This window comes from Mus musculus, chromosome X (assembly GCF_000001635.26).
Source record: "Mus musculus strain C57BL/6J chromosome X, GRCm38.p6 C57BL/6J".
Classification (NCBI taxonomy): Eukaryota; Metazoa; Chordata; class Mammalia; order Rodentia; family Muridae; genus Mus; species Mus musculus.
The window spans coordinates 4,838,991-4,857,649 of NC_000086.7; the positions used below are offsets into that span (position 1 = coordinate 4,838,991).

At 40.6% G+C, this 18,659-nt stretch overlaps 1 pseudogene; it reads right to left on the reverse strand.

Moving 5' to 3' along the window:
* Window positions 1-216: 216 nt before the first annotated feature.
* Gm4726 overlaps window positions 217-18,659 on the reverse strand; it is a 32,154-nt pseudogene continuing 13,711 nt past the window's right edge.

The window sequence follows — 18,659 nt, forward strand, 5'->3', positions numbered from 1 at the left end:
CCATTTTCCACTCACCAAACACACCCAGCAGAGTGCTTCAGACAGCATGCCATACCCACAGAAGCCTGCATTCTTCAGGACAACTGGTATGTTTGCATTGAGCCCAGGACACACTCTAGAGCAGCAACCTGAGCCCATCTGGAAATTACAACTTCAACTTTATTTCCAAAGAAATTAACTTTATTTCTGTAGTTGTGATAATGCAGTAACAAATGGTTAGAAGTGTTTTATCAGGTCGTAGAGATAGATATGGAAATCATCTTCAAACTTGATGAAGTACAGTAGGCTTGGCTTCAACCTGGTGAATGACCATTCCGACCCTCCTGGAGTGGTCATCTTTGGTGTATTCCACGTGTTTTCCTATCAGGCCATCCACAAGCTCCAGGTCGATGTCTAAAGGAGGGAGATCACTGAACACCTCCACAATAAGGAGGTCACCCTCTTTATAATCATCCAGAAGCTGGTACATGTATAATACAGGATCTCTCTTATAAGTAATATAAAAGTTGCTATCCAAGATAGACACTTGTCCCAGGACCATCCCCCTCCACTCGTCCTTAGAGCCATGCTCACCCTCAAATAGATGATTAACTGCTTTGCCAATTATGACATCAGCAAGGCTGGCATCAGTGACTCGAGATGATGCCACTTTGTCAGAAAGAACCTTTAGGGACAATACCCTCTTATCTGTGTGAAATTCCAGCCCATACATGCAGTCAATCCCATCATATTTCTCCAGGTACAGGGAGGGGTTTATAGGCACCTGATCCAGCACAGTCCCTTTCCACTGTGTGATAGGCTCATCTCCTTCTTTCCTCTCATGAGAAATTCTGCAGCCCACAATGTTCCTTTGGGGCAGGGCTGGAGATCTGCTCCTCTGCCTCTTCCAACCAGCCCTGGCACCTGGTTGTGTGGTGCTGTCTCTGCGGTTCCCTAGGGCCCCTGTGAAGGAAGTACTAGAGAGTGGCAAAGCTGTTGGCTGGTGTCCAATAGAATCAGGAATTCCCCAAAAGGGGAACAAGAGACTCTCCTCAGTGACTGGCTGTTCTTTTCCCAGATACTAGGTGCTCTGCTGAGTCTAGAGCCCTGCCCCCATAGGATAGTTGCAAATCTGTTTGGAAGTCAGGAAGAGCTTTAAAGTGCCTCTCCTCCCTTCATTTTAGTGTCCTGAGCTTCCCTGCCTGCTGCCCCCAGTCCCCTCTGTTTTCCCTGGCTGCTTCCAGGTACCCACCTCCAGGCTCCACCTTGTTCTTTCCAGAACCTCAGTCTGGCTCTGAAGGACATCCCCAGGTTCTGCTGCTCACTGCAGATCCCACCTCCCAACTCTTCCCCTTTGTCTTCCCCTGTGCGGGGGTTCCCACTGCTACTTTGTTTCTCCTGAGGGGCTCAGTCCCATCCCCCTCCACCACCACCACTGCTCCAGGACGCCCACCTTTTAGCCTGCCCTTTCTAGTGTCCTACTGCCAGAGATAGTGGCTGCCAGAGGGCCTCCGGACACCTTGTGGCCACTTCTGCTAAAAGCCTGAGGAGAGGTGAAGGAGTCCAGCCCAGGGAGAGCTTGCCAGAGGTGAGAAGGAAAGATCCTCCTGCTGCAGGAGGCAAGAGTTGTGTGAGCCCGTGACTGGGCAGATGAAGTGACTGTTGCTGGTGTCCTGGTGCTGCTGGTGTGCTCCCGGGTCCTTCAGCTTAGCTCTCTGGAGGCCAAGATCCTTTGCCACCTTGAGATTCAGCCAAAGGCTTCAGCAATAATAGTTCCCTCCCCTTTCCCAGAGACCAGCTTCCTCCCTGCAAAGAGTCCCCTCCCTACTACCTATCCCCTTCCACTGTTTTAGAGTTCTGTTCCACTAGAACAGAACTCAGGGTGATCAATTCATTCTGGCTTCATGGTCTTTGCAAAACCTTTTTAACCTGGCCGGGAATCCTCCATTTTTTTCTGCGATAATTATATCCTTTGGTTAATTTCTTTAGTTTAAATCCTTTCATGTTGGGAGTTATTAAGACAACACTATTGTCTTGATCTCTGAATTGGGCCTCTCCCCCAAGAAGAAAAGGGGGTCAAAGCGGGCCACTGATGCACCATTCTGAGAACAACCACAGAATATTCCAGCCCTAAATCAGTGTCAGATGTCCTGACCACAAGATGTAACCTGATACCACCAAGTTCCTGCTTCCCCTTGTAGCTGCCAAAAGAAAAATTTCTACTGCCCCACCCCTCCTGCTGAGAAGTACTTCCTCTTTTGCTTGTGCATTTCTGCTGCCCCATTCCTCCTGCTGAGAAGTACTTTCCCTTTTGCTTGTGCATTTAATCCTTGCTGAATACAGAGAGACATTGATGCTACTCAGACTGCTTCCATGTCGTTCTTGTACTTGGTTTCTGTCTCTCTCACCCCCCATTTGGTTCTTAGGAGAAGGTCCCCTCGAGACCCTCAAATAACTGGACCTGCTGGACGGGTCACTTTCAGTGACCCTTTCATCTGCTTTTCATCTTTCAGGAATTTGTTTCAAAAACACAACACACTTAGCCCCCAATACACTGATAAAATTGTTCTGTGTACCCGAATTCTCTTTTCTTTCCATTGGAGAAACTTTGAAGGGAGAAATGTGCTAGCACTTTGTTTGCCATTTTGACCTAGTTTCAACCTAATTTTTACTGACCTTTCCCTGATCTTTCAATTGGATGTGGTTCCCCCCCCCCCCCCGCTTCTTTAAGGCTTTACGTTATTGGAAAAGAACTGTGGTTATAGGTATGTAAATTTCTTAAGACTGACATATAGAACAAAATCAATTTCAATCTTATCTTTTAACTCCTAGGCCCCACAGCTTAATATTAAAATTATTTCATTTCCCCCTTTCTTGTTCGTGTTTTCTGAGGACATTATATAATTTAAAGCTAGTTTTTCTTTTTATCTAATACATGATTATTGCTTATTTAATTGCATTACTGTCTTTAATGTGTAAAATTTGATTTTGCAGTGAATGTTGCTTTCTCTCAGTCTCTGAATTTTTTCTCTTTTCTTTTTTTAATTAGGTATTTTCTTCATTTACATTTCCAATGCTATCCTAAAAGCCCCCTCATGCCCTCCCCCCCCACTCCCCTCCCTCCTCCCACTTCTTGGCCCTGGCATTCCCCTGTACTTAGGCATATAAAGTTTACAAGACCAATGGGCCTCTCTTTCCACTGACGGCCAACCTGGTCAACTTCTGATACATATGCAACTAGAGACATGAGCTCTGGGGGGTACTGGTTAGTTCATATTGCTGTTCCAGCTATAGGGTTGCAGATCCCTTTAGCTCCTTGGGTACTTTCTCTAGCTCCTCCATTGGGGGCCCTGTGATCCATCCAATAGCTGACTATGAGCATCCACTTCTGTGTTTGCTAGCCCCAAGAATAGCCTCACAAGAGACAGCTATATCAGGGTCCTTTCTAGGCAAATGGATGGACCTGGAGTCTCTGAGTTTTAGAAGAATAGTTCCACAAGTACTAGTAATAAAATATTCATCAGAATGTAAATTTTTGTGAAATGCCTTAAATTCTGAGGGGAAAAATAATCAATTTTTAATTTTTGAACTAAGACTAGGTCTACTTAACAAATATTGGAGTAATAGTATACTATTTTATTAAATTGTCATAAATCTGTTCCTGAGTTCATATTTGGTTCATTAAAAATGTACGATATGAGACAGGCATGGTGGCACACGCCTTTAATCCCAGCACTTGGGAGGCAGAGGCAGGAGGATTTCTAAGGATTTCTAAGACAGCCTGGTCGACAAAGTGTGTTTCAGGACAGCCAGGGCTACACAGAGAAACCCTGTCTCAAAAAAAAAAAAAGAACAACAACAAAACAAACAAACAAACAAACAAACAAATGTATGATATAGCAAAATCAAACACAGAAAATAGCCAATAATCTGATCCAAAGCCCTATGAATAAATATTTAGGATGTACTGATAGTATGGTGGTCTGAAAGAAAACCTTTCCCATATACTCCCATAGGCTCCCAGGGAGTGGAACTATTAAGAGGTGTTGCCTTGTTGAAGTAGGTGTTGCCACGATGGAGGAAGCATGTTACTGAAGATGGGCTGAGGTCTCAGAAGCTCAAGCCAGGCTTAGTGGCTCTCAAACTTTCTCTGCTGTGGCATCTCTTCTCTCTTTTTCCAGCACCATGTCTACTTGCATGCAATAAAGAACTAAACCTCCTAAACTGTCAGCCAGCCTGTATTAGTCAGAGTTCTCTAGAATCACCGAACTTATAGGATATCTCTATAGATAAGGAAAAATAATTGGAATAATTACAGTCTGCTGTCCAATTAACCCAACAATGGGCCGCTGTGAATAGGAAGTCCAAGAATCTAGTAGTTGCTCAGTCCCATGAGGCTACTTGTTTCAGCTGGTCTGTATAAACTGGAATCCTAATAAACTGGAATCCTAACGAAGTATGTTCCAACAAATGTGCTGGCAAGTGCAAGCAGGCAGAGAGGAAGGAAGCCTTCCTTCTTCCATTGTCCTTATGTATACCTCCAGCAGAAGGTATGGCCCAGATTAAAGGTATCTACCACCAAGCCTGGACCGAAGCTGTTGTTTACTTTGAACTTGTTGTCCCAGGCTAGCCTTGAACTCAGAGATCTGCTTGCCTCTGTCACATGGTATCTGAAACACAAGCTATTTACTTTTCTTTTTTGTTTTGTTTTTTTGAGACAGAGTTTTTCTGTATAGCCCTGGCTGTCCTGGAACTCACTCTGTAGACCAGGCTGGCCTCGAACTCAGACTCTGCCTGCTTCTGCCTACCAAGTGCTGGGATAAAAGGTGTGCGCCATCACGCCCAGCACAAGCTATTTACTTTAACCACACAACTACTTTTTTTTTCCATTTTTTATTAGGTATTTAACTCATTTACATTTCCAATGCTATACCAAAAGTCCCCCATATCCACCCACCCCCACTCCCCTGCCCACCCACTCCCCCTTTTTGGCCCTGGTGTTCCCCTGTACTGGGGCATATAAAGTTTGCAAGTCCAATGGGCCTCTCTTTCCAGTGATGGCCGACTAGGCCATCTTTTGATATATATGCAGCTAGAGTCAAGAGCTCCGGGGTACTGGTTAGTTCATAATGTTGTTCCACCTATAGGGTTGCAGATCCCTTTAGCTCCTTGGCTACTTTCTCTAGCTCCTCCATTGGGAGCCCTATGATCCATCCATTAGCTGACTGTGAGCATCCACTTCTCACACAACTACTTTTAAGACAATGAAAACAATGACAAAATATTAAACGAAGCATGATCATTTTGATTCAACATTTAATGTATAAGAGAATATTAACCTACTTACTTTTGTAAAGCAGTCTATATCCAAGGCAATATAAGAGTGTGTTTATTCTGTCTTCATAGCATAGCAACCAATCAATAGATATGCCATACGTCATATTTAGATAGATTATATCAAATATTTACACCTGAGATGATTACCCTTAGAATCCTAACCCACAGTGAAAGAGGGCTACGTGGGTCTTAAACTGTCATTTAAAAAATAAATCATAAGCTTATTCTGGTATTTTCTCTTTAAGTATTTCCCTTTACAATGGATGCAGTTCCTTAGGGAATTAGCATCTATGAAATTCTTGCTCACCTCTTAGATTTAATGGCCTGGTGAAGTAGTTCAGTAACTAAAGCCACTTGCCTCAGTTCCCTCCCTGTGACCCCTGTCCTGGAAGGGGAGAAGGAAGCTTGCAAGTTGTCCTCTGACCTCCTCAGTTATGGTAAGGCACAAGCATTCCCACTTCTCTCACATCCACACATACAAATAAAAACGAGGAAAAGCATCTTAATACTATAAGGGTCCAAAAATTACTGAAGGTAGACCCCAGGCTCAGATAGTATGCAAAAACAAAGAGCTTTTATTCTGTAGAAATAACCAGCATTTGGGGGTTAACAATTCTTTGAAATGGCAACCCCCACATAAAGGCATGCAGGCCTTCTTACAGGGAACTTGGGAACACTCTAGAAGAATTAGGTAATCTAAAATTTCATTAGTGGTTGCTGGGGGGGGGCACGGTTATAGGTAATGAGTGTTCTACATACCTATGTCATGATCATTCAATCACTTGATGAACTAGGACAGCCCAGTGCATGAGAGGGTTTGATGATCTTGTTCTGGATTTTATGGTCTGTTCCTACAGCTGGTGTCTTCTGACCTAAGCTTCTGGGACTTACTATGGTCTATTCTTGAAGCTGGTGCTTTATGACCTTTTTTGACACCAGGCCTGGTCCTCAAAATGGAGACAAATTAGGTCCTTAAATGGGGACAAGTGTATATTTCTAAGACTGACCATTTGGTGTTATATAACCAACCATTCAGGGATTCATCCTTGTGGAAAGATGGTCCTTCCTCTCTCAACATTTGATTATTTGAAACCCTTCATCTGGGGTCAGTCCCCATGTGATTCACCATCTATTTTTTGATATGTCATCTATTATTTACACTGTTCAGGACTTGGTTTTTGTAAATATTATTTCTTTTATATTTTGAGATTGTTGCGCATTTATACCATTTCCCCTTCCTTTTCTCCTTCAAGTCTTTCTATATACTCTCTTTGCACTATTTCTCACCCATTGCCTCTTTTTACCTTAATTATCATTACATACATATATTTATGCATACATGTATATGCATATACATACAAATTCCTAATACAACCTGCTCAGTATGTATACTGTTACTTGTATGCAAGTTTTTTAGGAAAATCAGTTGTATCTTTTTCACAGGGAAAGAATTTCACCCCCTTTCAGCATTCTTTAGTTGCCTGTAGTTCTTTGTATAGATTGAGGTTTGGTCTATGTATTGTAATGCTAATTCTGTACCCAAAGATCTAAGTCTATGAGTGAATTCTCAGCTTTACTGGCTTTATTGTGCAAACCTTGTTCCTTGATTTAAAATTACAGGTTAAATACAATTAGCTACAACCATTTACTGGAAGATTAAAGGTTTGGAGTGACCTGAATGCAAGAGAGACAGAGAAGAGGAGAGGAAGAACAGGAGAGAAGAGGAAGCCACCATGGGGGAGAGGAACCATGAACACATGGCCATAAGAAACAACAAGTATCTGGGATGCATTGCTAGGGAAGTAGCTAAGCCAGCAATTAGTAGATTAGGGGTGATCCCCCAGTAATTACCAATGCCAAATTAAATAACCATAGTCTGAGTCTCATTTATGTGTAAACTCATAGGGGATAGCTTAAATTGGTTGTATTCTAGACTTTATATGATTGTAGTAGCTCCTGACATTACTAGAAGACACCATCTCATAAAAGTCCCTGCTTCTCTGACTATTATAATCTTTCTGCAAGAGGAAAATTATGACTAGTACTGGAAACCTAGTCATCTGCTCAAAGCTAGTGATGTCATGGATCTTGGAGGAAAACCTACAACTGTCATTTTACTAAACCAGCATAATCCCTAACTACATTGCAAGTATTTGTCCTTATCTCCACAGATAAGTGTAACCCTTACTCCTCATTAAGGTCATAGAAGCCTCTCTGAATTACAGACCATTAGATTAAAAAAAAAAAGCAAATTATAACAACAACTAGTCATATGTGGAACACACTTTTAATCTCAGCACTAGGAAGGCAGAAGCAGGCAATGAGTTCGAGGTCTGATTGGTCTACATAGTGTGTTCCAGGACAGCGTGAGCTACGTAGTGAGACCCTGTCTCAAAACAAAATTGCAAACAAACAAAAAACTAAATATAAAACAGAACAACAACAAAAATCTAATGTATTACAAAATATTTATAATGGCCAGTTCTACTCAATAGGAAATTTTGTATATTTCTATTACAACTGAATTCAAAATCATTGCCATCTACTCCTATAGGAACTTAAAAGGAAACAACCTTAGTTTTTCTGTTTGTTTGCTTATTTTGTTTTGTTTTGAGACAGAGACTCACTGTGTAGCCTACTAGGCTGGCCTCAGATTCACAGAGGTCCACCTGCCTCTGCTGTCTGAGTGCTGGGATTAAAGGTGTGTACTTAGGCCTGACTCATATTAGAGTATTATTTACATCACTTTTCAAATTTTCTATAATTTTAAAATAATTTCTTTTTGATAGAAGAGAGGTTTTCTATTTATTTATTTATTTATTTATTTATTTATTTATTACTTATTCACTTTACACCTTGCTTACTGCCCCCACCCCATTACCCCCTCCCATGATTCTATCTCCCATTCCCCCTCCCTTTCTCCTCTGAGCTGGTGGGGATCCCTGGGTATCCCCCCACCCTGGCACATCAAGTCTCTGCACACATCCACAGAGAGTTATTTTTTTAGAAGAATATTAATATTAAACAGACAAGGAAGTATTTTCACAGTCTTTTTTTATATATATATATTTTTCTTTTTTTCTTGGATATTTTCTTTATTTACATTTCAAATGTTATCCCCTTTCCTGGTTTTCCCCCGAAAACCCCTATCCCATCCCCCTCCCTCTGCTTTTTTGAGGGTCTTCTCCCACCCTCCCACCCACTCCCACCTGAATTTTTACTGTCTTAAAGGATAGTACTCAACATTATTGGATAATATACGTCATGCTTCTTCAGGTAAATTCAAAATATATGAATTCAGTAGCAAGAGAGAGTACCAAATATGCACCACCATCTCTGACAATCAATAGAGTTAGACGTGTCAATATTAGATTGCATTCACTTGTTATTACAACATTGGTTATAATAGCAAAGTAGCTGAACAAAAATGATAATATCCTACAAAAGAATAGTTGAGTACATTGTGGTACATACTGTGAACTATATAATATATAGTTACAAGGAAGATAGTTTACAACTATTTTGTCAATTTGTAGTTATAAACTAATGTATATACTACAATCTCACATGATAAAATATGGAAAAATTCAAAATATCTCTATGTATATTTTAAGTGGATATTGCTTCTAATATCATACAATAGGATTTGGAAGAATTCATACTAGGAACTTAATATTGGTGAACATGATAGGAAGTGAAATAAAGAACACTGCAGATTTCTCCTGAGATGCTAGCAAATGAAAAAGAAAGTAGATTATTGTTCTAATTACATATAGGTTTTTTACTCTTATATATCAAAGTAAACTGTGATAACTTATAGTAACTTTGGCCAATGACTCAACAACTATAATTCATTCCTGCTACTTCAGGTTTTATTTGGTAGCATTTGCGTCATTATATTTCTCATTATAAGGTGATGGGAGAAAAGGCCCTTGGTCCTGTGAAGGCTTGATGCCCTAGCATAGGGGAATGCTAGGGCAGTGAGATGGGAGTGGGTAGGTGGGTGGGTGGAGGAACACTCTCATAGAAGAAGCAGGGGGGAGGGGGAAAGGGACAGGGGGTTTATGAAAGGGAAACTGGGAAGGGGGATAACATTTAAAATTTAAATAAAGAAAATAACCAATTAAAAAAATAAGGTAATTCTATTTAAATACTTTTTATAAATGTATAAATTTTATGAAGCTTCTATGACCAGTCCAGCAGGTCCAGTTATTCGAGGGTCTCAAGGGGACCTTCTCCTAAGAACCAAATAGGGGGTAGAGAGAGACGAGAACCTTGTGCCATGAATGACACACGGAAGCAGTCTGAGTAACATCAAGGTTTCACTGTATTGAGAAAGGCCCAAGGCTTAAATGCACAAGCAAAAGGGGAAGTACAAGTACTTATCAGCAGGAGGGGTGGGCAGTAGAAATGCACAAGCAAAAGGGGAAGTACAAGTACTTATCAGCGGGAGGGGTGTGGCAGTGGAAATTTTTCTTTTAGCAGCTACATGGGGAAGCAGGAACTTGGTGGTATCAGGGTGTGGTCAGGACATCTGGCGCTGATTTAGGGCTGGAATATTCTGTGGTTGTTCTCAGAATGGTGCATTGGTGGCCCGCTTTTGACCCCCTTTTCTTCTTGGGGGGAGAGGCCCATTTCAGAGATCAGGACAATAGCGTTGTCTTAATAGCTCCCAACACTTCTGTAGAAGTATGTTTTGCTATGTCTTATCAAAAGGCCATTACTGCTTTCTATTGTGCTCCATATTCCCACATCTACCTTGCCCTGCCATCTTCATCCCAATTTAATTATCCCAGTATAATTTCCCCGTATAATTTCAAGGATAACTGTATATCCTTGAAAGATCCACTCCTCCCCTCTGGTCCCTTACTATTTATCTATTTATTTATCTTAGATATCTTTGACCTTTCCCCCCTAAATCATGAGCACTGCTTTTAGGTCATAAAAGTCATCGTATGGATAGAGCTTAAGTGACTTCCATGTTATCTTAGGGCCAGGCCAGTCCTGAAATCCACAGGCATGTTTACCTCAGTCATCCTAGACTCTAAATCTCCTGTGCTATTTCTCAGTCAACCGTACCCATTCTTGTGAAAGAAGCCAGATGTACTTTGTAAAGAATCTCAATGTAAGCATGGCTTAAATTGCTGTGCACTTGGGATGGAGTTGTTATCTGAATACTTTTTTCCCCCAAATTGTGCTATGCTAAAATATGGATAAAATAAAATGACCTGGGCCAGACTCTAGAAGTCTTGTCCAGCACCAGTTATAATAAAATTGGTCTGAGCAAAATTTCTTTCTTACCTCACCCTGATTATTTCCCCCCTGTATACTATGCCTGAAGGGGAATCATCTTACCTATGCCTCCTAGAAACTGGGATTAAAGGTGTTTGACACCACTCATGACTTCACGATGTTCCCTGAGAAGGATATGTGATTTTGGTGTGCTATTTATGACTGAGCATTCAGTAGTCCTTTGTTCTCTGCATTTTGACCAATTGGGGTTCTTTTTGTTTATTAACTTCGTTTGAAAAAGGAAGCTTTTGCAAGGAAGGCTTAGAGATGCACTAATCTATGCATGTAACTATTACGCCATTAGGAGTTGTTGAATACTATGTCCAGTTAGCGGAGTAATTACATTATGTTCTCCACTAGGGCCTATGACTCTGAAAAGATCAGCTTAGGAACTTTGGGAAGGCCATGAAACACTTGCCCCTCCGGAACAGAGAGGCTAATTAACATCTCTCAGACCACAGGGCAGGAACCAACCTGTGAGTGGGGACACATTCCGCAAGACTGACTGTTGCCCATCTTCAGACAAGGGAAGTCCTTGTCACCTTATTCCTTAAAAGACTAATCAGTTTAAAGGGTGCACTGTTCCCCCAATCATTGTGCCTAGTGGCTGGTGCTTTATTCTGTTCCTGGAAATCATATAAAAACTTGTCGAATGGGTACTGCGGGTCTCTACGTCTCTTTCGGGTCTGGGACCACCCCAGTGCACTGGAACAATAAATTCCTCTTGCTTTTTGCATCAATCCCAGCTCCACGTGGTTCACTCAGGGGGTCCGTGGTAAGCTAACGCTCCCCTGAGTCATAAAAGTCTGGTCACAACTTCATTCCCTAATAATGGTATCAGATATAGGTAGCAAATAGGTTAAGTTTCAAAGCTGGAACCAGCATCTGAGGTGCCTAATTTAACATATCAAAGCAGACCCGGCCTCCAGCTTCTCAAAGCATCACTCAGTTCCTTCCTGTAACAGGGTATGGCTGGCATAATTCCCTCTCCACTCTGACCTTTCTAGCCCAGGGGCTGCCCTTCACCCCAAAGGCTCTTTCCTATACAATCCAGACATTTTGGCTATCTACTCTCTCTGTTCCTCTCTCTGTCTCTGCCTCTCTGCCATTTTTGCTCCTTTGTACTTCTGGCTTCCAGACTGCTTTACTTGGTTCCCCTTTTTCCTTCCCCCTCCCTTTCTCCCTACATAGTTCAAGGTCATGACCACTATGAACTCTCCCAGATGTACTTGTGTGTGTCTGCCTGTGCTTGTCCACCAATCTACAATACACTTTCTCTTCCACCATTCATTCCTAGGATCAATCATATCCTTTCTTTTTCATTTGTGTTTTCTCATTCATGGAGCAGGTCTTAACTCTCATAAGAAACCTGTTCTCCCGTGACAAATTTACCATTATGGGACCAGTGTGACCAAGCCAGTTCAGTCAATCAACAGGTTCCCCAGGGCAGGCTAAAGGATTAAAAAGAAAAAAAAAGACAAATAGACAACACTGTAGCATGGCCCAAGCCAGTTCTGAGGCTGAAGCTGGTTGATTATATTTTCCTATCTGCTTTTGTACCACTTTAAGTACATGCAAAATAATAAGATCAGTTCAGGGTCAAAGAACAAGCAAGGCAATAAACAAAATCCTGTAAATGACTTTCTAGGGGCTAGTCATGATGACCAAGACAAAAGGAATACCTCACACACCTCTGCTGAGCCTGCTCTGAGCTTTGCATAAACTCAAATGTAAATGTTCTTAATCTGGGCCTATTTCCTGAGTCCTGGCCCAAAGTCAGATTCTCACCTTGAGTTTACTTCTTTTTGTCCTGGCGCCAAGTTTCTGGAAGAAGCCTCCCAAAGCTCTTCACACCAGTGGACTTGTTATGTTAGGACAGTAGGTTCACAGCTGTGCATGAGAGATGTTTACTTCTCTCCTATGGTAGTGTCCATAGCGCTTCTCAGAATTATGAAAGCTAGCCGGTAAGGATGAAACTTCCAGGTAAGTACCAGCTTGATTTCTCCTTGTTCTATGTCTTGAGCATGTGGTATCTTCACAATAGGGTCTCAATGTCAGGTTTTGTAGAATAACAAACAGCATAGGCAATGGCCAGTAATGATTGGTGATCTATACAACTTTACTTGACAGCACCTGCAAAAGAACTAACTCATTTTTGGCTTGGGTATTTTATTTGTTGGCCTATGTGCCTATGTGTTGGCTAGTACAGGCATGGTCATCCTGTTACAGAGTAACTCAAGAGGTGGTTTTGTGTGTGTGTGTGTTCATATTTGGGGAAGCTTCCACATCAGTAGGTTTTCATATGAACTTTTCTTTTTTTTTAATTAGGTATTTTCCTCCTTTACATTTCCAATGATATACGAAAAGTCCCCCAAAAGCCCCCTCCCCTACCCACCCACTCCCACTTATTGGCCCTGGCATTCCCATGTACCCACAGGACACTCCACGGGATCTTAAGACCTCTAGTGTGTGGAACACAGCTGCTACTCCAATCCAATCGCGCAGGACCTGAGACTGCATTAATTAGGGAAGCAGAACACCTGGCCTGATCATGGGCACAAGTCCCTTCCGGTCCCCCCCAGCACCGAGGTACCTTCGGCTTGGAGTCTGCTGACAACCGCAAGGTATACACAGGACCCTCCACGGGATCTTAAGACCTCTGTGAGTGGATCACAACTTCTGCCAGGAGGCGGGTTCAAACACCAGATATCTGGGCACCTTCCCTCAAGAGGAGAGCTTGCCTACAGAGAGTACTCTGAACACTGAAACTCAGGAGAGAGCTAGTCTCCCAGGTCTGCTGATAGAGGCTAATATAAACGCCTGAGGAACAAGATCTAAGCAGAGATAACTACAACAACTATCTCCAGAGATTACCAGATGGTGAAAGGCAAACGTAAGAATCTTACTAGCAGAAACCAAGACCACTCACCATCATCAGAACGCAGCACTCCCACCCCACCCAGTCCTGGGCACCCCAACACACCTGAAAAGATAGTTCCTGATTTAATAGCATCTCTCATGATGATGGTAGAGGACATCAAGAAGGACTTTAATAACTCACTTAAAGAAATACAGGAGAACACAGCTAAACAGGTAGAAGACCTTAAAGAGGAAGCACAAAAATCCCTTAAAGAATTGCAGGAAAACACGACCAAACAAGTAATGGAATTGAATAAAACCATCCAAGACTTAAAAAGGGAAGTAGACACAAAAAGAAAACCCCAAGTGAGGCAACGCTGGAGATAGAAAAGCTAGGGAAGAAATCTGGAACCATAGATGCAAGCATCAGCAACAAATATAAGAGATGGAAGAGAGAATCTCAGGTGCAGAAGATTCAATAGAAAACATCGGCATAACAATCAAAGAAAATGCAAAATCAATATCTATGCTCCAAATAAGTGATAAGTAGACTACACTCATGAAATCTCAACAGTATGGTCACCTAAATGCGACCTTAAAAATGACAATTCTCCATTGTGTAAATGTACCACATTTTTTGTATCCATTCCTCTCTTGAGGGACATCTAGGTTCTTTACAGCTTCTGGCTATTATAAATAAGCCTGCTATGAAAATAATGGAACATGTGTCTTTCTTACCAGTTGGAACATCTTCTGGATATATGAAGAGGAGAGGTATTGCTGCATCTTCCAGTAGTACTATGTCCAATTTTCTAAGGAACCCCCCAGATTGATTTCCAGAGGGGTTGTACAAGCTTTCAATCCCACCAACAATGGAGGAGTGTTCCTCTTTCTCCACATCCTCCCCAGCATCTGCAGTCACCTCAATTTTTGAACTTAGCCATTCTGACTGGGGTGAGGTGGAATCTCAGGGTTGTTTTGATTTGCATTTCCATGATGACTAAGGATGCTGGACATTTTATCAGGTTCTTCTCAGACATTTGGTATTCCTCAGGTGAGAATTCTTTGTTTACCTCTGAGCCCCATTATTTAATGGGGTTATTTGATTTTCTGGATTCCACCTTCTTGAGTTTTTTATATATATTGGTTATTAGTCCCTTATCTGATTTAGAATAGGTAAAGATCCTTTCCCAATCTGTTGGTGGCCTTTTTGTCTTATTGATGGTGGTTTTTTTTTTTTTTTTTTTTTTTTTTTTGCCTTACAGAAGCTTTGCAATTTTATGAGGTCCCATTTATCAGTTCTCGTTCTTACAGCACAAGCCATTGCTGTTCTGTTCAGGAATTATTCCCCTGTGCCCATATCTTTGAGGCTTTTCCCCACTTTCTCCTCTATAAGTTTCACTGTCTATGGTTTTCTGTGGAGTTCCTTGGTCCACTTAGATTTGACCTTAGTACAAGGAGATAGGAATGGATCAATTCACATTCTTCTACATGATAACTACCAGTTGTGCCAGCACCATTTTTTGAAAATGCTGTCTTTTTTCCACTAGATGGTTTTAGCTCCCTCGTTAAAGATCAAGTGACCATAGGTGTGTAGGTTCATTTCTGGGTCTTTTGTTCTATTCCATTGGTCTACTTGTCTGTCAATATACCAGTACCATGCATTTTTTTATAACAATTACTCTGTAGTACAGCTTTAGGTTGGGCATGGTGAGTCCCCCAGAGGTCATTTATCATTGAGAAGAGATTTTGCTATCCTAGGTTTTTTGTTATTCCAGATGAATTTGCAGATTGCCCTTTCTAATTCATTGAAGAATTTAGTTGGAATTTTCATTGGGATTGCATGGAATCTGTAGATTGCTTTTGGCAAGAGAGCCATTTTTACTGTATTGATCCTGCCAATCCATGAGCATGGGAGATCTTTCCGTCTTCTGAGATCTTCTTTAATTTCTTTCTTCCGAGACTTCAAGTTCTTATCATACAAATTTTTCACTTCCTTAGTTAGATTCATGCCAAGGTATTTTATATTATTTCTGACTATTGTGAAGGGCGTTGTTTCCCTAACTTCTTTCTCAGCCTGTTTATCCTTTGTGTAGAGAAAGGCCATTGACTTGTTTGAGTTAATTTTATACACAGATACTTCATTGAAGCTGTTTATCTGGTTTAGGAGTCCTCTGGTGGAATTTTTAGGGTCACTTATATATACTACCATATCATCCGCAAAAAGTGATATTTTGACTTCTTCCTTTCCAATTTGTATCCCCTTGATCTCCTTTTTCTGTCAAATTGCTCTGGCTAGGACTTCATATACTATGTTCAATAGGTATGGAGAAAGAAGGCAGCCTTGTCTAGGTCCTGATTTTAGTGGGATTGTTTCCAGCTTCTCACCATTTACTTTGATGTTGTCTACTGGTTTGCTGTAGATTACTTTTTATCATGTTTATGTATGGGCCTCCAATTCCTTAAAGAAACACTGCTAAAGAGTTAAAAGTCCTTAAATAAAAACAGGAAAACACATCCAAACAGGTGATGGAAATGAACAAACAATACTAAACCTAAAAAGGGAAGTAGACATAATAAAGAAAACCCAAAGTGAGACAAGGCTGGAGATAGAAACCTTAGGAAAGAAATCTGGAACCACAGATGTGAGCATCAGCAACAGAATACAAAAGATGGAAGAGAGAATCTCAGGTGCAGAAGATTCCATAGAGAACATCGGCATAACAATCAAAGCAAATGCAAAATGCAAAAAGATCCCACCTCAAAACATCCAGGAAATCCAGGACACAATGAGAAGACCAAACCTATGGATAAAAGGAGTAGATGAGAATGAAGATTTTCAACTTACAGAGCCAGCAAATATCTTCAACAAAATGATAGAAGAAAGCTTCCCAAACCTAAAGAATGACATGCCCATGAACATACAAGAAGCCTACAGAACTCCAAATAGACGGGGCCAGAAAAGAAATTCCTCCCAACACATAATAATCAGAACAACAAATGCACTAAATAAAGATAGAATATTAAAAGCACTGAGGGAAAAAGGTCAAGTAACATTTAAAGGCAAGCCTATCAGAAATACACTAGACTTTTCACCAGAGACTATGAAAGCCAGAAGATCCTGTACAGATGTTATACAGACCCTAAGAGAACACAAATGCCAGCTTAGACTACGGCACCCAGGCAAAGTTTCAATTACCATAGATGGAGAAACCAAAGTATTCCACGACAAAACCAAATTCACACAATATCATTCCACTAATCCAGCCCTTCAAAGGATGATAACAGAAAAAAAAACAAACAAAAAAAAAACAAAAAAACAATACAAGGACGGAAAACACGCTGTATAAAAAGCAAGAATTTAATCTTTCAACAAACCAAAAAAAAAAAAAAAAAAAAAAAAAAAAGACAGCCAGAAGAACAGAATGCCAACTCTAACAATAAAAATAATAGGAAGCAACAAATACATTTTTTAATATTCCTTAATATCAATGGATTCAATTACCCAATAAAAAGACATAGACTAACAGACAGGACCAAACATTTTGCTGCTTACAGAAAACCCATCTCAGGGAAAAAGACAGACACTACCCCAGAATGAAAGGCTGGAAAACAATTTTCCAAGCAAATGGTCTGAAGAAACAAGCTGGAGTATCCACTCTAATATCGAATAAAATCGACTTCCAACCCAAAGTTATCAAAAAAGCAAGGAGGGGCATCTCATGCTCATCAAAGCTAAAGTCTTCCATGGGAAACTCTCAATTCTGAATATCTATTGTCCAAATGCAAAGGCAGCCACACTCATTAAAGAAACCTTTGTAAAGCTCAAAGCACACATTGCACCTCACACAATAATACTGGGAGACTTCAACACACCACTTTCATTAATGGACAAATTGTGTAAACAGAAACTAAACAGGGACACCGTGAAACTAACAGAAGTTATGAAAGAAATGGATTTAACAGATATCTACAGAACATTTTATCCTAAACAAAAGGATATACCTTCTTCTCAGCACCTCATGGTACCTTCTCCAAAATTGACCACATAATTCATCACAAAACAGGCCTCAACAGATACAAAAATATTTAAATCATCCCATGCATCACATCAGATCACCATGGACTAAGGCTGATCTTAAATAACAACATAAATAATAGAATGCCAACATTCACGTAGAAACTAAACAACACTCTTCTCAATGATACCTTGGTCAAGGAAGGAATAAAGAAAGAATTTAAAGACTTCTTACAGTTTAATGAAAATGAAGCCACCACATACCCAAACTTATGGGACACAATGAAAGCATTTCTAAGAGGAAAACTCATAGCTCTGAGTGCCTCCAAAAAGAAACTAGACAGAGCACATGCTAGCAGCTTGACAACACACCTAAAAGCTCTAGAACAAAAGAAAGCAAATTCACCCAAGAGGAGTAGATGGCAGGAAATAATCAAATTTTGGGACAAAATCAACCAAGTGGAAATAAGAAGAACTATTCAAAGAATCAACCAAAGAGAAGATGGTTCTTTGAGAAAATCAACAAGATAGATAAACCATTAGCCAGACTCACTAGAGGGTACAGGGACAGCATCCTAATGATCAAAATCAGAAATGAAAAGCGAGACATAACAACAGATCCTGAAGAAATCCAAAACACCATCAGATCCTTCTACAAAAGCATATACTCAACAAAACTGGAAAACTTGGATGAAATGGACAATTTTCTAGACAGATACCAGGTACCAAAGTTAAATCAGTATCAGGTTAATGATCTAAACAATCATATATCCCCTAAAAAAATAGAAGCAGTCATTAATTGTCTCCCAACCAAGAAAAGGCCCAGGACCAGATGGGTTTAGTGCAGAGTTCTATCAGACCTTAAAAGAAGATCTAATTCCAGTTCTTCTCAAACTATTGCACAAAATAGAAACAGAAGGTACTCTCCCCAACTCATTCTATGAAGCCACAATTACTCTGATACCTAAACCACATCAATACCCAATAAAGATAGAGAACTTCAGACGAATTTCCCTTATGAATATCGATGCAAAAATCCTCAATACAATTTTCACTAACCAAATCCAAAAACACATCAAAACAGTCATCCATCCTGACCAAGAAGGTTTCATTCCAAGGATGCAGGGATGGTTTAATATATGGAAATCCATCAAAGTAATCCACTATATAAACA